The sequence below is a fragment of the Pezoporus flaviventris genome, unplaced genomic scaffold, assembly GCF_033815535.1.
Source record: "Pezoporus flaviventris isolate CSIRO_AGI_PZ_B2104156 unplaced genomic scaffold, CSIRO_AGI_Pfla_v1 ptg000015l, whole genome shotgun sequence".
In the NCBI taxonomy this organism is placed as follows: Eukaryota; Metazoa; Chordata; class Aves; order Psittaciformes; family Psittacidae; genus Pezoporus; species Pezoporus flaviventris.
In genome coordinates, this window is record NW_026892563.1 from 12,442,593 (window position 1) to 12,469,733 (window position 27,141).

A 27,141-nucleotide genomic window follows, 5' to 3' on the forward strand; every position below is an offset into this window, starting at 1 on the left:
GACTGGCTTCCTACAGCTTGCTACCATTTGGACACTTACAGACTAAGCACAGATTATCTCTGATAAGGTCTCATGATGCTGAATCTGGAACCAACCTCAGCCTGCACGTGCAACCCCAGAATGCTGGAGTCTCTTGAACAGCAGTACACACAGGGAAAAAAACATCTTAAGATGCTCACTCTGAGACCTTTTGCTAGTTTTGTTGTACATTGCCCAAACCACAAAAAACTAAAAAAACTGTTAAAAGACATCAACTTTATCCATTTTTTTCCCCTCAGGAATTAGTCTAAGGCCTTGCACTCTTTCCCACGCTGGCAGATTGCAGGTTATAAATGCGTGGGAGTAATGCAGTTTCGATCAGTCAGGTAGGCTGGGTTTCTGTTAGCTGGCTGCATACCTTTGAGCCCTATCAGCACACAGTGATCACTGGAATTCCTGGCATTTTTGTCATAGCATCAGAGGCAGTACTTTACAGAGTAAATACCAATGACCTGCTGTTCTGTCAGTGCTCTGTACTTACCTTTTATTTTCAAGTCAAAGGTTAGGCCTATTTATGTAAATCCTCAGCCATGGGCCAAGTAATCTGACCTCCTGGTTTTCATTCTCCCGATTGCTTCAGGTATTTTTCTTTAAAAGTTTGGCCAGTTAAAGCTATGGATCTTTTTTAAGGCGCCTTTGAAGGGCTCTAGGGGCTTTCACAGCCCACCCAGTTTGCAAAGTGGAAACATCAGTGACCCGATGCCCTGGGCACTTATTTAAAATTCATTACCAGGAAATAAGGTTTTGATATATAGCCCCTCCATTCTGAAGAATATCTTAAGGAACACATGCATGCCATTTTTTACTTTGGATTATGTGATCTCTGAAGCCACATAGGCAACAATAAATTATACTTCTGTTTGCCCTTCATTTCTAAGAACATTATTCAGATGTAGATAGTTTTGACTTTCCATATGCTGGCCCCTGCTTACAATTCCTTTGTTACTTCACACTTTGCCATGTCATTTTATTCATAAAAGGGTGTCCAAATCTGTATAACATGGAAAAGAACCTTACTGGTTTTCAACCCTGTTCTCTGAGATTCAGCCCTGGTTATATTCTAAGATTGAAAAGCAAGATGAGTATCTTCTGAGTAGAAGAAAAATCCAGCCAGTTTGCTAACACATAAAGGCATGCAGCTACTCTAGATTTTGTCTTATCACCTATGGGCATAGATGCTACGCATTTCCCATATGACCAAGAACAGCCATAGATAACTCCATTGTGGGAGCTATTTTCTCCCCTTTCCAGATATATTAGAATGTGAAACCCTTATCAAATCATTACTTCCTCTTCTGACCATGGATAATCTACATAAAATGAATTCTATCATGTTTCAGAATTTATTTTTGCTCCCATTAAATGTCACTTTAAGGCATGCACTGGAAAAAGATAATTGATGTAATAAAAATATGTTCTTTAAATGGTCCTGGTATCAGAGCTCATGCTACCATCTGAAAGCAGCAGCTCTTAACTGGAATTTGACTTCTGCATTTTTGGCCTGTGGGGACTGAATGTACAATCAGCTGAAGTTTCAGCTTCTGGGGCATTCATTATACAGCTAATTCTCCAGGTGTATTCCTTTTAATTATGGGAATAGTCATTTGTCTGCTCCTGGTGAAAAAGGCACTGTAAGAAACCAGGCTAAGTGAAAAGCACCATTTACATTCTTCACTGCTATGTGCTATTGCCTTGAATTACAATGTTCATTTTTTTCAGCCCTCGGGTAAATACAGCCTCACTCTGAGGGGGGGAAAAAAGATATTTCCTGCATCCCCTACTCACAAACAAAGGAACACTGAGAAAACATTAAGGAAGGAAGGTCAAGTCCTCCATTTGAAACCGTTAGTAGCTAAAACATGTAGGCTGGGCTAGAGTTAACAGAAATTGTTAAGGCAAACAGATGAGAGATGAAGGCTTAAAATAATGACAATGGCAGGCAAGTGGAAATAGAAGTCAAACTGTCAGAAAAGGTAAAATTACAGGCAGGCTCTCAGGCCTTCACAAAACGTAGAACCCACACTTAGGAGATAAATTATTTGTTGGGACTTCTCCCCACGTTTCATCATTTTGCAGGCCACTTCCCACTCTCAGCTACAATTGCTCAATATGTGTGCAGCAACTCAACTATTGCTTAAATGCCAAATTTTGAAAATACTTTGACTTTCTTTGAACTGAAGGAATCGGCATTGTTTGATAAGGCAAGTTCTCAGGAGACACTGTTTGAGACCATGCTCTGAAGCACTCTTTCCTACTAGTGCACATTTTCACTGACACATTTGGATCCCCTAAAGGAGAAGGCAGGAGCAAATCATTAACATACTTAGCTCTATTGCTTGGTTGGGTTTTTTACACCTAGCCATCTTCCTAATATAAAATGGAAGTCACTGCATAACGTACCTACGCCCAGAGGCTGAGTGCTGTTATTAAGATTCACCAGAATCCCTTTTAGCACATGTGGTCAATGTCTCCATGCCTCTATCCTTCCCTCCACAAACACTGAATGCTTAGCATATGGTGGGCCACAAAACAGCTAAGGGGAGGACATAGAAGAAAGTCTGAAGGGTTGGGGATTGTAAGACCTTCTCTCCTTGGGACCAGCCAGTGTAGGATGAGACAGAGATACTGACATGATCCTGTTTGCCTTTCCAGTATATGCCCAAATAAAGTTAGCATCACTCCAGGTGCACTGCAGGGTATCTTTTTACCTCTCTATATGCCTTCGTTACCTTGACCTGAGTGGAAGCCATATGGGCAGTGGAATGTAAGCCTTCCAAGCTGGGACCCACAGCATTTCACAAACCCAGGTGGACACATGATGCTCATGAGTGTAAAGTCCAGCTTTTCTGAGCACAGTTTCACTCAGATGAAAGCAGGTTTAGCAGTATGCAGACGGACTACAAAACATTTTCAGTTAAAGAATCCATACTCACGTAAAATTTGATATAAGGGGACCAAAGGTCTATAGGCGGGTGTAGTGGAGCAGGAGGAAGGGTAAACTGCTGCAGGTTGAGGTTTCCCAAGAGCACAACTTATCCAAGTTCTGCCATTTCCTTCTCACCCCAGCCACAAATTCCAGCTAGCTCTTGCGTGCCAGTACTAGGCCTTGCTATGACCCTGTCGTGAGCTGGTTCAGGGAGTTAAACGAGGTAAAAAGTAACTCTGCAGGAAAAAGCAGTAGTCTTCAATCACTTCAGCTTCACGAACTGGCTCATGACAAGATCAGAGAAATGCTGAAGTTGTGGCAAGGAGAGAGGGAGCGAGGTGCAGGACCAAACTGTGATAGCTGCAATTTAGACCTAAATCACCTTAGACATCTACCCCTAGACAAAGAGCTAAGCTAGTCTGTATAACATCACAAGCATGAAATAATTCCCTAAGTTATTGTTCATGTCTCTATTTATACAGAAAGCCCCTCCAGAAGAGAGGAGTGCATGAGGATGCATCTTTCTGAGGTAACACTTTCCTTCCATGAATAGAAAAATATCTTAATCTGCACACCTCTCAAACACAACTGCTGGCTAAGCCTACAACCTGCTTGACCCTTAATTTTTCTGCTGGGCCCCTAACCAAATATAAGAGCTGAACTCAGAGGGCTGTTCAGCACGGCTTGAACAGCTGATCAGATCTCTGCCTTTTTACAGGCTTGTTGGAAGACAAAAAGAGCGTTCCAGTTCAGCTCAGTTGAACTAGCTATACCACAGCATTCCCAACTGAGTCCAACAGGTTTTGATTCAGCGCTATTGTTCTTAAGCACATGGTAGACACAACTCTCACTCTTGCTTATGTTTTTGTTGTTTTGTTTTGTTCTAAGTCATTGCCTCTCCATTGCTCTCCCATTCCTTGCAAGGTTTCATGGGATTTTGTGTTTTAAACACGTGGCTCTCAAAAACAACAATTCTTCTACAGGTATTTCCATTTCCCTCCATAAGCATCCCTTTTCTCTTTAGAAACAGTGAGATCTCGTATCACTTTTCACTAAAAGATATATGATCCTTGACAGCCTCTTAGCCTTACTCCAGAAAAGCACGCTGTTTTATATAATGTCCTTGTAAGCCTGTCTGGAAGTCATAGATATAGCCATAGATAGCCATTTTCCATTGATATTTCATTTACCGGTAAAAAGTTTTTAATGTACTTATCTCAAAAGTCCACCTTCATATTACAAGTTAACTGCAATTTTGTTGCTTATTCTTTCACAAGGATTTTGGTTTATTCTACATAAAGCTAGCTATGCATATGGTGCGCTCAGCAGCCTACCCATTGACTTGGTTATCTTGTTTAAAACACCATCATAATCCTCACTGCTTTATATGCTGTTTACTAGCACACCCCCACCAGTTTGTCTTCTTGGTCAAAGGCACAGAAAATGTGTCCCATGTCCTACTGTAGCCATAACATTCTATACACTTCCCAAACACAGCCCAGATGCCACAATTACAGATTATAGCCATCAGAGCCCCATTCATGCAGCTGTAAGAGCACTGCCTCAAACTCATGTTCACTGGGCACCAAGGCACTCACAGCCCTGATCCCCTAGCATGACCTCTGGCTGCATGGTGCCCCATGCACCTTGAGGGCTTATCCCATAGCCATTCCAACCACCGTATTTGCTGCACCTCGGCTCCTTCCCTGCCCAGGTTTCCTTCTCTAGGAAAGCAGGGAATACACTATCATGGTAAAATCACATGTCCACACAAGCCAGAGGTGGCCAGAAGCCATGGCTGTGTGGTGCGCTGCAATGTATCCTGCAATGTACAGGACAAAAAGCTTCCCTCAGAGAAGGTGTGAGGACAGCACAAGCGGAAATAGTTGTGCAAGCTTGCATATCTGCCTTAATCCTGTGACACAGTCTCTCTTAGTTCTTGATCTAAACACCCTCCTTACATCCACATGCCTTTCCTCTCTTTCACTCTCTGACAGTGGTCTGAACAACCAACCTGAGCTTTAGCCAGAAGTTCATACACAGGAGAAATGGGGTTTCCAGCTCTATCTTTACACTGCTTGGCTAGGGTGTAAAACGAGGCTTCATTCTCACGGGAGATATTTAGGGTCACAGTCAGTGATGGAGATGACCTACTTCAGTATCCTTGGGAATTACTTTTACTCTCCTTTTCTTGCTCAAGAGCCAGGCCCAGGCAAATGTATTATCACAGTACTGCAACTGTCCCAGTAAAACCTGCCAACCCTGACGGGTCTGGCACCCTTCCTAATACCCCTGGAACCATTCACCCCTTCTCACTGGGCTGCTGGCATGGGAATAGACAGGGCATCTCGGCAAGCTTCACTAGGCCATCCTTGCCCTTTGGTACATGTACAGGATCAGACCATTACAGAGGGCCATTTCAGCATACGCAACTCAGTTATGTCAATATCAAGACACAGTGGATTTCTCTCCAACGTAATTTCATCAAATCAAGAATGTCCTACTTCCTACAGCAGTAAGTTGACACCCTTTCTTCCCCCCCCCCCCCCCCCCCGATACAGCATTAACCTTCTCCACTCCAGCAACCCACTCACCAAATTGCTGATAGCTACTAATTAAAAAGAGTTTTAACTGACTGCAAAACTGGACTGAGTGAAATGATGAGCATCACTGATATAGACATGAATTTTAATTTGCATTTCTGAAGTAGGCAATAACAGCTTTTTTATATACACACACACACACACAACTTAATAGTACATTACACAGAGCATGGCCTTCCTGTGTGTGGGTACAGAGAGAAAGACACATCTTGTGAATGCAAAATTCAGATGCCAAGTGGAAGCTGAAGACTTCTTAATCCCTTAAATAGTGCTCCTACTACAGGCTAGGATGAAGTCCGTTTTGCAGGATTCCCCCAGAGAGGACAGACTGCCTAAGGGAGATTTCTTCCACCCTGGCCTCTGTTGACAAGATCACAGCTCTGGGCCCTGTCAGCCGAGACATCATAATTGAAAGTAGCTATAGTTTTGAAGCTCAGAGCCAGAGGTAATAAGACTTCTGAAAAGAGGAGCTAGTTTCAGCTCTCATTGGATGACTTGGGAAATTTCAGTTTTCTCATGAAGAGCTTTGGATTTAATCTGTTCATGTTTTCACACCCAAAACTGAAGGAGATTCAGGAGCTGAAGTCTGGTCTGAATGACAGAAAAAAAACGCTTGAAATGCAACTTGAGTGAACACTAGAGCCTCGATACATGGAAGGTACCTTCTTCAATAGCAACTGAAAATATTATGCTTATATTACAGAAAAGATGCAGTTCTCATTCTTTGAAGACAATAAAAATACCAAAAAACACATAAGAAATAAATGAGAAACCACACAAAAAAACCTGCAATTTGCTGTGACCTGGCAGAACTGACTGCAGCACCACGCAGACGTATTCTGTCCTATTTATAAAGAGACAAAATGTATCTCTAAAAAGTCTTCTTCCATTCATTTCTACACAAGCATGTTTATATCTCTCTTCTAAGGACAAAGCCTCATTTTCCTAAGATGTCTTTCTGCTTCCTCAAAAGTGAAGTTCTTCCTCATTTACCTCCCCCTTTAAACAAATAAATAAAGAAATAAAAGGGAGATTATTTTTTTTTCTACATTTGTTTTCTATCTGGTTATGAATTAAATGATTTAACCTGATAGGCCAGAGGCAGATTTTTGGTTTTCTAAGATCTTACCATTCAAATCTTAGTTTATACAAAATGACAAGAGAAGTCAAGTATGCAAGTATGCATCAGTCATGAGGGTTTTCAGGGGGAAGGTAGAATTTGAGATGGTTTTATAAAATCTGGTTTTGATTCATCTCAGAGGCCAATTAGTTTTCTTTCACTTTAGCAAAGCAAGGTGTGGAACCATTCCACCACTGGTCTCTTTTTTAAAGGATTTTAGCAAAAGATATGAACTCTGCCTTCATTTTCAATCTGTAGAAGAGCTACAGAAGTGTTTCTTTAAACGAAAGAGGCGTTAAGGAATGTTACTGAAATGTGGGAAAATAAATAACTTTTATCCCTCATGATCAATATCAAGAAAGACAAGGATACTGTCAGAAGCATAAATCTGAGGCAGAGCTGAAACTCCCCCTGTTGGCATCTAGTGGGCAAGCAAAGGCAATACATGGAAACCATCTCCCCCATGTCTTCGCAGATCTTTTGGGACTTACTTCAAATGAACAGGTACAAATCTTCAGTGATTTGCCCCTTAATGCCAGCCAGGAGAGAAAGTAGCCACATCCCCTAAAATCTGTGTCACTGCTTCTCACTGTGCCTTGTGCTTGGCAAACTGAAAGATCTGAAAGTGGAATATATCCACATAAGAGTGCAGGCTGGTAAGGAGAATCTGCAAAAGTAAGAGGGAAAGTTAACCACAGGGTGAAAAATAAAACATTTAAGGAGCCTCAAGCCATCCTGATTGCTTGGGGAGAAGGGCGCAATGCCTGCTCAGCAGAGATGACAGGCATCAGGCAGTGCTTTTGCTAACAGCCTGTGAATTTATCCTTGGGTTCACAAGGCAGTGATGACACTATCGGTCAACTCATCCACCATCAAAAAATCGAATCGACCCCAAATAAACAAATCAATCTATAGAGCTGGTCATTATCCAATGGCAAAAACCAAACCAAACCAAACAAAAAAAAAAAACAACCAACCACCAAACAAAAAAACAAACAAACAAAAAACCCAGGAAAAGGAAAAAGAGGAAGAATTACAAGAATTACAAGTGTTGTGATGGCTGTGGGTAGAAAATTACTTTGCAGTCATTGAATCCACCTGATCAGTCCACTCACTTTGTGTCAGGAAAGCTACATATCCTGGAGGGATTCTTCAGGGTCTGAGTTTCAGTCATTCTGCCAACTGCATTTGGAACAAATTCCTATAGTCCTTTCTTTTTCTTTTTCTTTTTTTTTTGCCTGTCATAATTAGCTCCTCAGACCATCTTTATACACATGGATTAGGGTTAGCACAGGCAGTACTGTTTGCCTGCAGACTGCACATATGCTGTGGGTCTTCTTGTTCCTTCCTTGTATCTCATGATTCTTCTAACTCTCAAAATTCAGAGAAATGCATCTGAGGATGCCAAAGACAAGAACTAACAAGACTGTTAGCACTGCAGAGCCAATACAACTGTGAAACAAATCAGTGCCCATTCTGCTGTGTGACCACCAATTCCTACATCTGTTAACCTGCTGAATGTAGAAACATTACTTTTGACATTGATGTCAAAAACATACAGGTACTATTTGATGGTCAGATGTTTATATCATTGTTTGCCATACAGAAATGTGGCAGATTGCTGTTCCAAACATGTTGTGGAAATTATTGTTTAGAAGTCTTTGTTATATAAAATAACATCACGATGACATGGTTGAGTGAGGAATTTGTATGACTAGAAAGGCTGGACAGCACAGCCTTGTGGCATATGAGATCTGGGAGGAGACATCCCACCCCTCGCATAAAATGCAGAAGATGTAGAGGTTGCCTTGAACCATGTCCAGTTTATTCTTTCCAAGGGAGGGAACAATTTGCAATTAGGGTCAAACTCTGTGCCTCAACACATACTGAATGTGTCCTTTCCTCTACAGCAGTCCTACTGAGCCAAGTGCAGACCCTCAAGGAGTGACGTGCTGTCCATGATAACTACACATGGCAGAATCTCATTCTGCTGGATTGACCCTGCATTTCTGCAGTTCCTGCTGTAACTGTGCTACACTAGCAGGAGGTCTGCTCTGATCTTTCTCTTCTTGTGAAATCATTATCCCAGGAAAAGCTGGCTAGTCATTAAATATTAAATGAAAATTAAACTCAGTACATGCAGTTGTTCTGACAATTCGTTTTACTGACAGCAGAATTTTGTTCCTACTTTTCAGATAAAAATGTGAAGAGACTACCAAAGTGTTTTAGCACTACAGTAAGAAGTAAACATAATTTCTGTGTGTTCACCCAGGGGAGGAAGAGTTAATCACAGGCACACTACCCCACAATATACCACATTATGAGCAGGAAGCCTAGTTCAAGCATCCTTTATACTGTCACAGTACCCACCAGCAATAAGTTTCTCACCTCAGTGCAACACCCCTTTGCCTCCTCTCTTTTCAGTTCATGTTGGTGAACCAAGGGGAGCACACAAACACACTACAGGCAGCTCACACAGCCTCAGGACCTCACTGCTGAACTGAAGCAAACCCCATATGGACCTTGCCCATGATGGAAATCATATCTAAACCAGCCATTTTTAGGTGCTTGGAAGGTGTTTGGGAGGTCCTACTAAACTCCCAGAGAATACGGAGTTGACAAAGGCACTGGGAAAAAGCTGGCAGATGGCATCAGGCAGCTATCATCAGAAGTGGGACCACCTGCAGGTAGGTGCCTGGGGCAGGAGGTCCCAGCAGAGCACCCCCTGGCAGCTGGGTGTCCTGAGTGGGACATCCATCCTGAGTGTCCTGCTGGGGGCCACCAGACACAGATGCACTACACAACACCTACAGAATTATTTGTTAGTGGCCTAATTTCAATTCAGAGCCATTAGCAGTGGTTGTGCCAAGACACCGATATGCAAGAAGAATGCCATCTGCAGCACCACTGTTGTGGTTTAAGCCCAGATGGTAACTCAGAACCATGCAGCCATTCACTCACTCCCCTCCATCTTCACCACCCCACTCCCAGACTGATGGACAGGGGACTCGAAAGAATGTAACTCCCACAGGCTGAGATAAGAACAATCAGAAACTAAGGTATAACACAAATCACTACTGCTACCACCAATAATAATAATGATAATGGAAATAGCAAGAGGAGAGAACACAATTACTCACCACCTGCCAACCGATACCCAGCCCAACCCGAGCAGTGATCTGGATCAGTTACAGGTAACTGCCCCCAGTTTATATACTGGCATGATGTGCTGTGGAATACCCCTTTGGCTAGTTTTGGGGTCAGGTGTCCTGTGTCTGCTTCCTCATGGCCTCCCATGCCCCTCCTCACTGGCACAGCACAAGACTGAAAAAGTCCTTGATCAGAGTAAGCATTACTTAGCAACAACTAAAATCATCGGTGTTATCAGCACTGTTCCCAGACTAAAGTAGAAAACATAGCACTGCACCAGCTACTAAGAGGGAGAAAAATGACTGATACTGCTGAACCGAGGACAACTGTGCATCTCCAATACCACGCAGAAAAAGACATAGAAGGGTCCACAAGAAGAGCAAGGCTGTGGACAACACTTACAGCAGGTCCTGTGTCTATATGGAGGTTGTCAGTCAGGAGTTTCCTTCCTGGGTGTCAGGTGCACCTCAGCAAGGTGTCCCAACACTTACTCAGAGGGCAGGTGCTCACACAGCCCTGTGATGCTGTTCCCCTAACAGCAGCAGTGAAGAGTTGAGAGCAGCAGCTTCAGCACTTTTTACTGTGGTCATGAAGGTCTGCTCTGAGCAACAGCACTTCATCTGAGATAGGAATAGCCATAAAAAGTCTGAACGTGGTTTCATACCTATTCATGAGGTGCACACAGTGAGCAACGCTCCTTTGAGCATTCCTTACATCCCTACACAGGGGTCCTAAGGCTACCACTGGCCTGGCTTTAAGACCTGAGCATTCACTCTCATTTCTCATATGTGTTTACAACCAAATACCTAGTTCTGCTTCAGGATTGCTTTGGATGTTAATGAGTTAATCTTTATTACTTTAGAATAAACTATTTATCATTTCATAGGTTTTGTTCTTTTCTGAACCTGCTATCTGTAAGTGGATTAACTTTTCTTTCAGCCTCAAGTGCTTCTGTGGGAGAGCATTTCAAAGTGAAGGAACTTTGGAAAAATAATTTTCTGAAAGGTTTCAAGAAAACTGTAAATCACATTAAGTGACTTTGAATTATTGCAATGTACTAAACAAAATAAATGCTTTCAGCTGGATTTTTGCAAGTTTCTTCTGGTTGTTCAGTGAGGTAAACAGGTGTATATAACATAATTTTAGTGTGAGGTGCCCCTGCCCATGGCAGGGGGGTTGGAACTAGATAATCTTAAGGTCCTTTACAACCCTAACTATTCTATGATTCTGTAATACACCTTAATGCTTTCACTAGCTCTTTAGTCTCAAATCAAGTGCTTTAAATTATTACTATGCTATGATTTATTCATAAAAGGTTAAATTCATTCATTCTGCATAAATCCTGACTCATCAATCAGGGCAACAAGTAGGAAATAGAGACTAGCAGAGTGATTCAGAGCCCTTAAAATTAGGCTCCTGTTCTGAATCATCCTCTAGAGAAGTCTTTCTTTCACCAGTAGGTACGTGGAGTGTTTAGGATGCAAGTATCCTTTGACTGAAGTAAGCCACTGTGGATTAATCCCTTCACTCCGACCACCAGTTCCCTCACAGATCCATAATATTCTGCTTGTGGATCCTCTAGCTACACAGCTTCACCATGGGGTTAAGGGAAGCAGAGGGCTTTTTGCCAGTCACCCACATCTAGAGTGAATTCTCATTTTCCTGAGTGTTGCAATCATCCTTGAAAAATGTAGAACACAATCAGTAGAAAAAAAAAAAGAAACAAACCAGAAAATAAAACCAACAAGTTGCAAACAAAGGAAAAAGAGGAGCTGAACAATAAAAATATCAATGCCAAAACACATTAGTCTCTGTTGTTCGTGGCAGCATAACACACAAAATCTTTCCCTTGCTCTGGCTGCAATAAGTGATGAAGAAAAATCTGCCTGCAAATATTTATTCCTATTTGAAAGACATTGGCCTGACCATATTTACAGTCAGTATGTATCCACTTTATTTGATTATTTAAGCACCCACATTCTACTGAGCTGTATTTTTAACAGTAAAATTCACAATTTGTACTACTTGGTGTTCTAAAGAAGCCATTCAATCAGAGAATGGAAATGATTTGACCATAAATTTGCAACTGTAAATATTTATATCTAAGCATTTGCAAATGATGTGCAGTACAAGAATAATTGCCAAATCAATTCAAAAGGCAAAAACCGAATAAATTAATGGCTATGAATTAATCATGAATTTTACCTTCTCATATAGCAAGTTCATTATTTCTCTGTGTAACCAGTAAGCAGCTAATATGTCTGAGTACATTTAAAATATCGATTAGTCTTCTGGATACACTATTCAGAGCATTTAATCAACAGAACATTTCAATAAATATTAAACATGCATTTGGGGAAAATAGAAGAAATCCTGGGTTACAAGATAATGCAGGCTTATTCCAGAGTATAAGGAAAAATTATTTGCAATTTCTTTAAAATATCCAGAGAATTTTCCATAGCTATTGAGCTCAGACAAGTGTAATAATAAAGTGCTCAAAAATTAACTGGAGAGAAAACTAGCAGATTGGAAGGACTGAATTCCAGAGAAGAGATTTGATTGATCTTGGAAAGATCAATCCAAAAGACAGACCCTAAGAATATTCCAATGAGCTTTGGAGAAGCTATAATTTTCTCCAAAGGTCAGAGAAATCTCACATTTCTCTTGTAAGGAAGAAAAGCCACAAGACACACTTCTTGTACCTTGGCAAGCCTGGGAAACCCCAGGAATGGCTTGGAGGCAGGAAATGACAGCAGCTCCTGGCAGGGTTTGCTGTTCCATTGTGAGATGGGACTCAAGGACAGACCAGGGACATTGGCCTCAGCTGCTATGCTTGGCTCATTTATCCCCACAGCTGGGCATGGTTTTCACCCCATAGGCCCCCAGGCAGCACAACCTTGCTGACAGTCATGTGCCACAGCCCAGGCATAACATCTGTGCTGGAACTGACCATGAACCCCATATATCTCAAAAGCTACCCACTGCTGCATTTGATTTTCTCTGGGGACTATGCATTAAGTCCTGTTCTTCACTTCAGGCAACGGTTTAGAACAGAAGTGCTACAGCACTTACAGGTCTATGTAATTCGTGCACGACTGGTAGGCTGGTAGGAAAAGCAAGCAAAATAGTCCCTCTGGGAGACATCTCCCAGGTTACTAGGGTAAAAACACCAGGAACAAGATTTGGAGTGATGGGGCTTTGTCAGCTAAGTCTGTCAGAAATGCTTTTAAATCTTTGCAGAGGCCAAGGCTGTTGATAACGATTTTACATTAGATTGTTTTATCCCAATTATTTCCACTTGTTTTCTCATGTGTTGTTTCACTGTGTATATGTTTGCATGAGAGAGAGGAGGAAAAAAAGGTCAAAAAAAAAACCAACATTGCCAGGCACATTTAGGTACAGCTGCAGAGAAAGTCCAGTCTTAGAGGGAGATACAATTCTACAATTAACCCACTCAGCAACTTCAAAAAGCAGATAGTTAATGACAGATTCTAGTCCAACCTTACCAATTACTTCATAATATGAGGAGGTGCGTACATCTGCTCTACTTATAAACTTCAAGTATGAAGGTATTTCCAGATAAGATGAACTTATTTCTGCAAGCAAAGCAGTGAGCAGAGGCTGCAACACAGAGGGCATCCACGGACAGACAAGATGTAGTAGCTACCGATTTTGAATGTTTCACACAGCTAGCCTGCTTCTCCATGCTTTGCTTAATTTTAATAGTGCATTCAGATTAGGAAAGGAAACATTTTACAGTGTGCACAAATCTACAAAACATACAGCAGTACTGCAAGCAAGAGAAATGGAGTCATAGAAATATGAAGTCCCCTTAAGGGACTTCGAGAACGTCACCTAGCACAGCCCTCCTTTGATGAATCAGAACTAAATATTAATAGGTTATACCTAAAGAAGTTTGTGAAACTCCTAAGGAAGAGAGGGATCCTGGACTGCACAGTTAATCTTATTCCACCTTTCGTTATACAAGCTGCTCTGCCTCCACTGAAACCCACCTTAAATTTTCTTTTGCTGCTATATTTTCCTGTCCTTTCTCCAGCAGTTGTGGACAACCACTGATCACCATCTCTTTTATAAAAAGGTCTTCATATTTTAAAACTTTGTCTGCCCCCCCCCCCCCCCCCCCCCCCCTTTGGTATCTCTTCCCTAGACTGAACAACTCTAAATCTTTCAGTCTTCTTCACAGGTCATGTTAGCTAACCCTGCCACCAGCCATCTTGTTGTCCTCTCCACTTGCATTTGCTGAAATGGCTGAAAATGCTAAGGCTCCAGCTAGGTACGCAACTCCACTTCTAGCACTAATTCAGGCAAATGATACACCATCATATCTTAAATGTGACGTGGCTGTCAAATCATCTCTGCATTCATAACTGTCATGGGTTGATTGTTTGCAGCTAATGTAGAAGGGCTTAAACCAAGCTTTGAGAAGTTAAAACGAAAAGTTAAACTACAGGCAAATCTGTGCAATACACAGTAAACAAGTAAGAAGCTTTTTCTGTTTAAGTGTGTACCAGCTAGAGAGTTACATGCAGATAAGGAAAGCCCTGGAAAACTAAGAAAGATGTCTGTATTCCTTGTGCTTTAAGAAAAAAGAAAAAGCAGACTCTGTGCGCAAGGCCATCGTTAGCCGGTCCACACTGCTGTTAATGAAGTGCAGAATTCAGATGACTTCAACATACAAAACATGTACTCATCATTAATATATGTCAGTCAAGTCATTTGGATAGATGCAGCCACAAAAAATTATCTTCGCCTTGGGCTCCTGTGTAGACTACAAGAGTTCTGGGAAGACTTCCTGGGATGTCCTCTGCAGCACCATGTCTCTTTCCAATATACAATTCACTGTCATAGAGCAAACTCAAGGAGAAAAGGCACTCCACACTACACATGAGCTTTATGAACTGTTACACTGGCCTGTGTTAACTACTTTGGAACAGATATGGAGATGGCTTTAAGCTGGCTGTCATAAACCAACCTATCTGGCTGAATGTTTCATTTTACTAGCTATAATGAATGAGTTGGCTTTGCAAAAATAAATAGAGCAGCTATGCTAAGTGGCCATCAGACCTAAACAAGGCAATTAATGCAGAATTACTGGTAAAGGATTTCTAAGACAACCAAATTATTTAAAACTCAACTTCACCCTAGGGTGACATTTACATTTTTTGCAATACCATGTTGCTCACTAATACATACTGGTGTTCCACTCCTGTCTCTAAATCTTCCTCTGCTATACTGCTGCTTCACAGACACTAACCACCTGGCATTTCTATCCCCCTTCTTAGATGTCACAGTTGGCTTTCGTGGTTTAAACCCTAGCCAGACAGCTTGTTCACTCACTCCCAGTGAGTGGTGCCAGGCTGAGAGCAATTGGGCCCCCGCCCCCCGCGGCTCTCCCCTTCCCCGCTCCCGGAGGAATGGGGAGGAGGATCGAAAGAGTGCAACTCCTACGGGTTGAGACAAGAACAGTCCAGCAACCAATGTACAACACAAGTCACCACCGCTACCACCAACGACAACAATGATAAGAGAAAATAACTAGGGAAGAGAATACGATACCACCGGCCAAGAAACGAGTCCCACCTGGAAGCCCGTGTCCTTCCGGGTAACTCCCAGTTACCCCCCACCCTGGGCATGACGTGCTGTGGTATGGAATACCTCCCTGGCTAGCCTGGGTCAGGTGCCCCGTCTCTGCTTCCTCCCGGCTTCCTCCTCCCTGGCAGAGCACGAGCCTCACAAAGTCCTTGGTCAGGGTAAACATCACTTAGCAACAACCAAAAACATCGGTATCACCAGCACTGTTCCCAGGCTGGAAGTTAAAACACAGCACTGCACCAGCTACCACGAAGGAGAAACATGACTGCTACTGCTGAACCCAGGATATTGGCACACTGAACATCCTTTCATTTATTCACCTATTCATCTCTGACTAATTCACTATGTGTCTCTCTGTCTGACCAAATTCATTTTAAACTCTGATCATGTCCCCCAGAAGCTCTTGCACCACCACCAACTGAAGTGTCAAATTTTAAAAGCATCTCTTCAATCAGTCAAATTGTTTGTAAAAAAAAGAGATATTTTTGCATCTCGTGCAACAAAAGTAGCATAAAATGTATTAGGTACCTTCTAACTTGATAGCACTGACTCTGTTCTCTTATTTAAGAATACTTTCTATTCACTTGTGAAGCTGGCTGACAGTGATTATAGTTTGGCATTCCCATGAATGAACTAAAAAACCATGGTCATATACCACTAGTATTTCTCATAGAATCTGGAGACCATTCAGGGCAGGATTGTGAGGAATCTCCTGACTGGTACTTGATTTGTGAATATTTTTGTGTTTACAAATCCCAGTTTAAAAAATGGGCCATATTCTGTCATCACTGACTTGGGGCAAGTATGAAGAATAGCCTCAGTTGAACATTTTGCACATTCACTTGAAGAAGAAACAGAAAACATTAGGCTGTGTACTTGAAACTTTAAAAGCCTCACAGAGTCACAGAAACAAAAACATTCAGGTTAACTGTAAGTCACTGTTAATGTATATTAATTACAAGCCACCCATGTAGAGTCAGTCAGACCCTTCAGTGGGCTTTTCCAGTCAAGAACCATTTCATCCAAGCGCCTTCTCAGGATGGAGGTTGGGGAAGGAGGGAGGGCGGGAATATTCACAGTACAGGCTCCTCGCTCCTCATCTTCAATCTATACAGCTAAGGAGGAGGTGAGAGCTCTAGATAAGCATTTGAAAAGCACAAATGTTTGTTAAAGCTTTTTTAAGCTTCACTTTTGTTCCAGAGTACAGTACAGCACAGCAAAACTCTGGAGTACTTCCACATTTTGTTCAAGCTGAGCTTAGCAATACAGGGCTTCTGGAAACCTGCAGTTCCTGATGAATACCAGGAAGATTTTCAAGTTTTCTATCAGATGTATATTAATTTAATTCAGCCCAAGCTTTGGGAAAAGATTCTAGATACCTAGAGGAAGAGCTGTAGGCTGTCACGCACCAATTTTCCCCACATGCATGTCCAACATGAGTGGTCTATTTGATGTAATGCTCCATTGCATGGGGTAGCCAACCAAATATTCCCCACTTGACAGCTGCCAAAACTTAGACTCACCTGCTTTCCATGGTATTTTTTCTGCTCACCCTGCTGTACCTGCACTATCATCACCTGCCTTCCTCACTCCTTGCCTCTTCGACATACACATGGGGATCCCTACCTATATAAACTGCCTTCTTGCTGTAGTTCCATGGTTTCACTTTATGTTTGCAGGTTTTCTTCTAAAAAAAATTTCCAGGCTGCACACCCACAGGAAAGATAGAGTGGTAAACAAACCCTACGTATCTTACCAAGAGCAAATTACTGCAAGAGGTATCTCTATTGAAGCAAGCGTTCCTCTGATTTATCACCCACTCCCTCATTCTTATTGCTCACTCCTACTAAAGCTATACTGAGCTAGAAATCTTTACAAAAAAAGAGCTTGACCTTTCTATTTCACATTAAAGCATGTAGAAAGTTTTGGTGCAATATCACCAGGTTTTGTTCGAATAGATTATCCTATCCCTACAGACACAAACCACAATGAAAGGGTTTGCTGCTGTAGATTGTTACTTAATAACGGGTGCATGCATGCTGAAAAAACTGAGCCAATGCCTAACCATTAATTTTTAGAATTACTGAAAAGCAGTTTCAAAATCACCAAGAATCACAACACTGACTTGAAAAGGAATCAAGAGTCTGACTATCACCATGGATACAAATGTTGTGGACTCAAGATGTAAGTAAAAAACCTAGAACTTCATATTTATACTGTTGGACAGACTAGCTCATTTAATATTAATAATTTTTTTAGAATATGTCTTAACTATAAAAAAAAAAATGTAACCAAAACACAAGACTTGCTCTTTTTTTTTTTTTTTTGAATACAAGAATGGTGGAAGTATTCATCATTAGTTACTTCACTTTTATGCTCGTGTACTGCCTGTGACATCAACACAATGCAACCCAATAGCGAGGTAAGCTGACAGCGATGTTTCAAATGCAAGATAACTATGTGATCTTTCAAACATTTTGAGAGAAACTATTACTTTCCTGTATTCCCACCAGGTCCAAATATCAACCAAATCACCCCTTTGATTTAACACAAATACTATTCATTGGCTTTATTGTGATGCAGATTATAAAAATTTTCAAACATTTTACTGCCAGGGATTTCACTGAGCTTTAAGTATTTGAATGTCTTTAATAATGTGGACCCCTGAGCTCAGTTTACTGTCAGTGATGGATCAAAACCAGTGGAATATCAATAAGTATTTGGTCTTGTTTCAGCCTCAGCACTTCTCACATCTCTATTTATCATTTTTCCTTTACTAACACCTTCAGAGCTCTGTGGAAGAGCTCAGCTGCAAAAGCCAATGCAGCTACAAACTCACAGTACTAATTGCAGAGAGCAAGCACAGCTAAAGGGGAGGCAGGAATGATTTTCTCTGGTGCCTTCACGTAAACTTTCTTCAGAATAACATAAAAAGGCCAGCTGTATCAGACTGAACTAAATATGCATTCAGCCCAGCATCCTGGCTTAGACAGTAACCACGTACCTAGAGAAAGGTGTAATAACAAGGTGAAGATAGCATGGTATTACTTCAACATACTCTCCTGTTTCCAGCAATTTCCTGAACTAAAAGCAGTTTCTGTGTATATCTTCTGACAAGGTCTTCTTCTGTGATGCCTCTAACTATTTTCTGAGCATTGAATTAACATTGCGACCTGTGACAGAGAGTGTTACACTTCTTTGTGATCTGGAATCCAACTCATTACAAAAAGACTGGGATTAAATGATATTTCTGCCTTCCCCAGGTTGATGGCCCTCTCCACTTCAATGTTATTTTTCATAACCAGAGGCAAATAGAAACATTTAGTAATTTCACATTGCAAACATGCATACTTCATTGAATGGTTTGGGTTGGAAAGGACCTTTAAAGATCACCCAGTCCAATAGTGTTCCAGTCCTCTTCCAGTTGACTTTCATATTAGATGCTGGAAATCAAAGGCAAAGTCCATCTACCTAAATGTGTTCAGAAAAATTGCAAGCTATTCTAGCCCAACAGCCACTGTAGCTACATTTGCTCAGTATAGTATCACAGATAAACAGTGCTTCTCTGCTTCCTTTTCTCCCCATAAAATTTCACCTGGGACCCAAAAAGAACCTTCTGGATAACTGAAATTGACACACTGCCACAACACATTTCTATTTCGGTGAGCTAGTATTTCTGGCAAAAATCAAACCCAAACCTATTTAGTGACGAATTTAAAAGTATCTCTAATGTAGTAACTCCCCAGGTCTTGCTCACAGTTCAGTACATGTGCTGATCACTGCTTGATGGCATTTGACTTGATTTTGTATCCCTGAAAAATAAACAGAAGGTTTGCCAGTGGCTTCAGTGAGAACAGATTGAGGCTATAAAGAAATCAAGACAATTTACTTCTGGAAACCAGTAGGTTTCTGTTAATAGAGGAATCCAGAGGAAGAGAAACCAGCATGACCTGTGGAAACATTCCCTTATCTCAAAACATGCAGCCTTTTGAAATGGGGGATGCATAATTAAAATGCAGAAATTGAAAAAAAAATATATAAAATCTCTGAGTATGCATAGAAGCAGCCACTTTGGACAGGAGAGGGAGGCAGGGAAATTGCAATGGACACTGAGCCACAAAAGTCCTCTGGGAGGTGGATTAAGAGAGGGCTGTGCTGCCCTTTCTGCCTGGTGGTGAGCAAGACCGTAGGCTAGCACCAGCTTGGCTCATACACATTAGCTGACCTGTTTTCTAGGGAGAGCCTGATGAGGACGTGAGAAAAGAAGGATATTTTCTGAAGTCCTCTGCACCCATTTTCAATGAAATAAAGAAGCAAGAAACCTGCAATTGCTGAGTGTCTCATGTATCAAATCTGGGACTGATGGTACAGCTTTTTGCAACTTTTTTCCAGCTTCATTTTACACTAAATACGTTACACTCTTTCCTAAAAGGTTTTAGGAATGCCGCTAGTGTGCTAGGAAGCAAGTGATTCTCTTTATCCTGACATACAAAAGTCTGAGTTACTCATTAACCTTCCTACAGGACGCTATCTCCTGTAGTTCTGCAGAAGAGACTTTGCTTGGCTGGGGGCGGTTCTAGTTTCCTGTTAGCTTCATAGCTCTTCGGTGGAATAACTGGTGGTTTCTAAGAAAAAGAAAGGAAGTAAAAGTGGCAAGGGAATAACAGAAGCATCTCTATTTTTTTTTTATTTTTTTTTCTACACTAGGTTATCTCTAGATTGCTGTGCAATTGCCTCATATTTAAAGAAACTTGAGGGGAAATCAAGCAGTTCACACACACTCCAAAATGCTGTATTAGATGATATCTGAATCAGACCATATTTAAAGCCCATTGTAGGTAGAATATATCACACAGATGCACAGGAATCCATATCATTTTGAAGCAACACAGCTCTTTCACTTCACATGATGGGGACCCCAGGCACATGAATGCATCCAGAGCAGAAGAACAGCAAGGTGACCTCACTACTGCATCAGAGTTCCAGACAGGGACAGCTGGCCTCACCACAAGGCAGAGGATTAACCCTGAGCAGCTCCCTCTTCCCCTTCCAGATCCATCACCATGCTTCTCATCTCAACCCATCAGGAGGCTGTGAGAAGAGTTCAGGCCCATCAAGTCCTCCATCTCAGTCTGTGAATTGCACATAAACTAGCTAGATGCTGTCTTTCACCTACTCCTTGTCATGCCCTCTTACCTCTTGCTGAAGGTGTGTGCCTTCACCACCTACCAAGATCCTCTTATTCTGCTACAAAGGGGTCTCAGCTCACCTTCAAGACCTCTCTCGTCCTCCAGGGACACTATACTCTGAGCCTACCACAGGCCCTATTTCTGAGACCCAGAAGACACAAATGTGCCCAGGACCTTGGGCAGAAGTGGCCTCCCCATTCCACTAGCAACTGACTTGGTCTCCACTCACCCATCAGCACCTCACAGTCACTTGTTTTTTTCTCTCCAGCATCCAAAGCCCAGCAAGTGAAGCAACTGGGGCTAAACAAGCTCTCAAGTAGCTTTATTTTGGTATCTTCATAAGCCACTTCAGGAATTATTCGTGGAAAGGAATCACTCAACTTTGACACCAGAACAGTTGTTGTACTGTATGCTGTTTCCCAAGCCAATTACTGGCTGAAAACAGCTGTATGCAATGAGGGAGGTGGCAGAGAAAGTGCCAGATAATCTAGACAATTAACCAGAGCATATCACGTATCTTAATCTACATGAAAAGATGTTTTACCTGATAACTTCCTTTGGAGAGTAAGTAGGCCAAATACACTGAAGTACCATAAGTAATCTTACCATTAATGTGATTTTTCACATTTTTTCACACATTCAGAAAATATTTATAAAACGCATTCCAGTGATTAAAAAAAAATCAATTAAAAAAAAAATCAAAAGCAAAAGGCAAATGCTGTTTTCAAAAACTGCTTTGCCTCTTTCTTTTTTGAAAATGTTGTGCATGGAGGATGCTCACAGTCATCTAGCAAAGAGCTTCACCTTGTTCTGTAGCTTTCACCTGGGGCAGGCTGCCAGGGCATACCGCAGCCTGAACTAGCAGCTGGCAGGTAAATCGCAACAGAAACATTTTTAACTTTATTCTTTATGGCTGTAGTTCATTCTTCCTATCTAGCTTCAGTATTCTGTTCTTTTATGGCAGGACTTTGTTATATGTTGTAGATACCTTTTTTACCGTCCACAGGCAAAGGTAACGGCAGATAAACATTTGATTTCTTCTCTAGCCAATCTCTTCTTAGGCTGCTGTCTAGGAAGTGATAAATGAAATGATAAAACTGCAATCAAAGTCTTATTGTAAATTATGAGAAGAGTCATATATCAAAGCTAGTTTTTTTCCAATTTTAGCAATTTACATTTTTTTATATCTTTCTTGATTATGAAAGGAACCTCAAAAGCCTAAATCTTCCCAAGGTGTTCACTTTCTTTACATCCCACTGTATTGTGTGATTTTTGTATAAATAAAAACATAAAACCTTGGTAAAAGACCATAAAAGTCATCCTGTAAAATCACGTTGAGAACATGAAGCCAAATTCCAGAAAGAATGAGAAATCATATTTTTCAAGAGGGAGCTCTTGAGGGGGTTTTTGACTGATTATACATATAAAACTGAAGAGGTTTTTTGGTAGATTTTGAAGGCCATTTAAAATGCACAACAAAAAAAAAAAAAGGGAGAAGTAAGCAACCAAACTCCTCATCTTTCTCATCCTTTGCATATACTTTTAATTAAAGCAGTATCTCATCCTGGGTTTTATTCTTAAGCTGTTTCTGAAAAATAAAAATCCCTCCTGTTAACGGACACAACTGTAAATGAACTATTTGAGCTCAAATGTTTTCTAAGCATGCCAAGAACAGACCATAAAGTGAAAAAAAAATGAACTAATTAGTTTACTTTTCTCTTAAAGCTAAACTAACAAGCAAAAGCCTTTAAAGAACACCGTTCAGAAACAGTGATATCAAAGGAAGAGACTGCTGATAATCTTTGATTCTTTTGCAATGGTTTATTTCGTATTTTATTGCACAATTTATAAAGAGAATTGCAGCAATTGGAGTCCTTACATTACTACAAGAGATTAAAAGATTTTCTTATCAGACAATTCAGAATTCTGATGATTCACACCTTCATTATTTCTTGAAACACTCCAGCTTCCTCCACAAGTACAGCAAAGGTTTTGCATGACTACATCCCTTAAACTAAACAGTGCTCATGTCATTTTCCCACGGTACTCAGAACAAGCTAGGGGTGAAAGAGTAACCCTTTCAAGCCAGTTAAACAACAGTCATTATTTTAAAATAAACGAAGAGTAGCCTGGTTATTTATGACTGTGTGCTCATGTTTTATGCATGCCTTACCTTGGAGACATTTGATAGCCCCCTAGAACACTTTAGTCTTCAGTAATCGTTTGGTAAGAAGGTCACATTGACCTATTCACACTGAAAAGGTGGAGATTTGAAGACACAGTATAATAACAGAACAAATGGAAAGACACTGGAAAATTATTTTCTCTGACAGGGTTTCCATGCAAGCATAAAACCTGTGTCAGGGAGGGTCACTTCAGTTAGAAATACATGCCAGTACTTCTCACTGTCAGGTTAAATGAAGGATACGCCCAGCCTTGCTGTACAGGGTAGAAAAACAGAATGAGAATGAGCCACTTGCAAGGAATCTCTTAAAATCAGCAAAGAGGAGCTATGATACTTAGAGAGCATGCCCCAACCAAACACTAGCACAGATCAGACTGCCCTTATGTTCAGGTCTGCAAAAAAGATGGAAACTGAGTCCCAGATAAATGGTAAGCACCTGAAACTCAGTAAGGAGGTCCAGAGAAGATGTTTCTGGTTTTCAGATGCTTTTCTGGTGTGTGAGGGACCTGAGGGGCTGTGCTTGAGAACTAGCTGTACGCAAATGTCTCGCTCTTCACACTTGCTCCACACAATCCTCATACGAAATTGTGTTTTGGTTCTGGAACATGTAGGCATCCTCTCCACTGATATGGCTTTTATCAGAAACATCAGTTCCTTCTTGATAAAGCTGGGGCAGGGTACCCATTCAGGCACGCACAGGATGATGAGGTGCTGTGTTATAAGTATTGACTTAGGCACTGTGTGTTTTAACCCCACATTTCTTCCCTTATTAACTTCAAATTATACCCCCAAAGAAGTCAAGGGGGTATCTCTCATTAAGAAATACTGAGAAGAAATTAATTTAGCTACTGCCAGTCACACAAAAGATGCCAAGTCTGATGCACAGATTCAGAGATGGCATGTGGTCTTGAGGTAGGAAAGGTAAAAGCACTCCCTATCCCCTACAACACACACAGATACACTTCATTCAGGAAGTTGCAGTTCTGTTTTGAGCACAAAGTATACCTACTACACACAAAGCAGTGACCACTGTTTTTTTTCCTATTGCAGTTTCACTGAGCTGTGTGGCTTATGGAGGCTCGGACTTCTTTCTCCCTGGGGTGTCATAACACAAAACAAACACATGTCTCTCTATCACCTATCTATCCTGAGAAGCCCTAAAAACAGCCTTCAATGACTTCCCAATCTGCATTTCTTTTTAACTGAGAGTTCCATGGGGTAAACATTTGACAAAATGTGAGCCCCGTAGTTCGTTTATGTTATTACATTCATTTGTATGTAGCACGTTGTGCTTGAGTCTCCCATCCGTTCATTCACTTGCATTACATCATAAAGGTATTTTTTAGAAATAAAACATGAATAGGGAGATATTTTTTTAAAGCTTAGTGATTAGCTGAAGATTAGAATTCAATTGAACAGTTTAGTTAAATATGGGTTTGTGGGTGTCGATAAGGCTACCCATTGTCACAGCAGGTATGAGATGTCTGGCAGTTTCCAAGCTTTGCTCTCCAGTGGGGCTCTGTAGCAGTGCAAAAAAAAAAAGCAGTGTCTTACCTTTCAGTGGAATAAAATCTTGCAGAGAACATGCTTACTGAAATCTTGCCAGTTTTAAGAGAGAGAAATTTGCATGAAACTATTTCTGTTTGTTCCAAAGCTTTACATTTTTTTGACGGAGATGTCTAGGTTTAGTTCATTATTTATATATAGTTGGGGTTTGCTCCCCCTTCGAGCTAGCTCTGAGGAAACAATATTAAAAGAAATAATTAGGGAAGCCAACAGTCAGCTGCTTTCTCTGAAGAATATTGGGCAGATGACAAACCCACTACAAAACTTGGCACACTATTTATGGGCAGGAAATTTTCATGGAGAAATGACACTCTCGAGATCATGCTAAAGTTGTATGATAGTTTTTCTTACTGAAACTGAAGTGCTGAAATGACAGACAGACAAATATAAAGTAACTTCCATATTCTTATCACGATGGTAACTCATATTTCTCAGTGTGAGATAACTCTTTTTCTGAGCAGTAGCAATATTAATAAATGGTACTCTGAATGAGAGAGATTTTTGAAATAAATCTATTCCAGGTTAGCCTATCATTGCCAATAAAATACCTGCGATTTGCACAAAATGTGTAATTTGAGAGCTTTTTTCCACTGGTGTGACTGTTTTGCTCTTTCAACTCAAAAAAAAAAAAAAAAAAAAAAAAAGCCCTCAGGAATCTTCCCAGCAGCCTTTCTGGACCTGAGCAGCTCTCTAGGTATTAATAAAAAGTCATGCTTAGCTGTGCTGTTAACCAGTGTACAGTGAACACATTTAGCACATTAAGCCTTGATTACATGGTAAAAATAAGTCAAATGAACTCCAACATCTCCTGCATTAGGAAATTCCTTAGAGTAAGCCCTGAAACAGCACAGTAGTGGTGCTGCTTGCTACATACACAAAGTAGAGGCAAAAGACCCCAAACCGGTTGTTTGTGTCATCCATGGAGCAACCAGTGCACGGTGCAGAAGGGCACTACAGTGTGGGCGTGGTGCATGCTGTAGCATTCCCCTCGGCGGACTGTGCACACCAAGGGATGGCATCACGGCATTTCTTCATGTCCTCTGCGATCTCCCTGTGCCACAGCATTGCTTTGCCCCTGGAAGTCTGACTTTGCACTCATGAAAACAGGAGCAGAAAAGATGCCTCAATTTCAACAAACCCTGATCGAACTCCAAGGGTGCGTAATGAAGGCAACGCATGTGCACTGACAGAGCTCTGCAGCACAGTGAGGCCACGTTTTTGAAAGATACAGATCACACAGTGGTGTAGTGTTACAAACACCACCAAGACATCCCTTCTGCCAACATCTAAGCAGTGGCAAGGAAGCACGACGATGCAGGTTCAGCTCTTTGTCCTGCCAGAAACCTGACTTCACACACTTGTCTCCTGTATGACCTGACTAACCTAGCAAGTGACAGCCTCGTTATAAATATCCAAGAATCATGAGGTTGTCACTTTCCCACTGTCACAGCTAATTAACTTCTAGGAATAACTATGGGAACTATTTTATTTCACCATCCCAAACATGGGCCTGGAGTGAATGTGTGTATCTGCCCTGCCTGAATTGGCTGAGAAAAAACACCCCTCTACTAAGCACCAGCGCAGATCACTGTCTGTAAGTATGTGCTGAGCATTCAAGGCTCTGTAACTGACTGTAAGTAGCACCAAGATTTACACCATCATTTTCAATCACTTGCATGTGGTGGCACTTGTGGACAGAAGAGAGGTAAAAGAACTTGTTCATGTGAAACCCTTGAGAATTGCATGCATACCTCAAAAAAAACCCATGTATATAAACTATCATTTCAGTTTAGAAAAATCTAGATATAATCCCATGATTAGGAAAAGCTAAATTGCCTGCCTTTTAGTCGATGGCACAAAGAGAAATTTATTTCAATTAATAAACTCCTCTTAATGATTACAGTTTGCTTGCTTTCTAAATCTCACAGTAAACACGTACTGCAAGTGCAAAATGCTGGTGAGGGATTTTGCTTCCAAAACCTGAATGACAAGGAAAAACTCTTTGGTTTTCAAGTTTGAGGGTAGCCTTTCCCCATCGGCCTTTTACCACTGACCTGCGAGACTCCTGCCAGCTCCTGGTCAAAAAGAGGGACCTTGACTTACAGAGTGAAGGGCTGCCAAGAACATGAAACCAACACCTATATCTTGGGGATGCCAGAAAGCTATAAACTGGCTGTATATAGAACGGCAATTGTTTTATAGTAATTGTCCACTATACATGCATCCTGTTCCTGTTCCAGAAGTTCACAATGGATCAATGTACCCAAAGTGTTTATACCCAGATCAGCCTGCAGTGACACAATTTAAAGACCCTTTTTTGCCCTCAGCTGGACTGCCCAAAGAAAGCAGCCCTGTAAGGAATTTGTTCTCCCCTTGAAGCAGGATTACTAATAAGCAATGATCTTTTGCTTATTCTGACATGCACAAGCACTGAAGTGCAGGAAGGAAGATAAAGGTATGAATGGCAGGAGGGAGGCCATATCATTCATAATTCCCCCTTTGCAGTAGCTTTCAGAACTACACCATGACTTTCCAGACAGCTTTCCAGGAACTGCCAGCTGGTATGCCAATGCAGAGAAGCAGTGCTTTGCATAGGGACATATGTGCACTCATATACGTACACAAAGTTGTTTTTTTCCAAACATCAGGATAAGTAATATCTGGAAATTACCCTACTTCAAAATCTTCATGAAGATTAGCCCCTGTGATTTTACCAAAATAGCAAGGTGATCCTACCCAGAGCAGGAGCA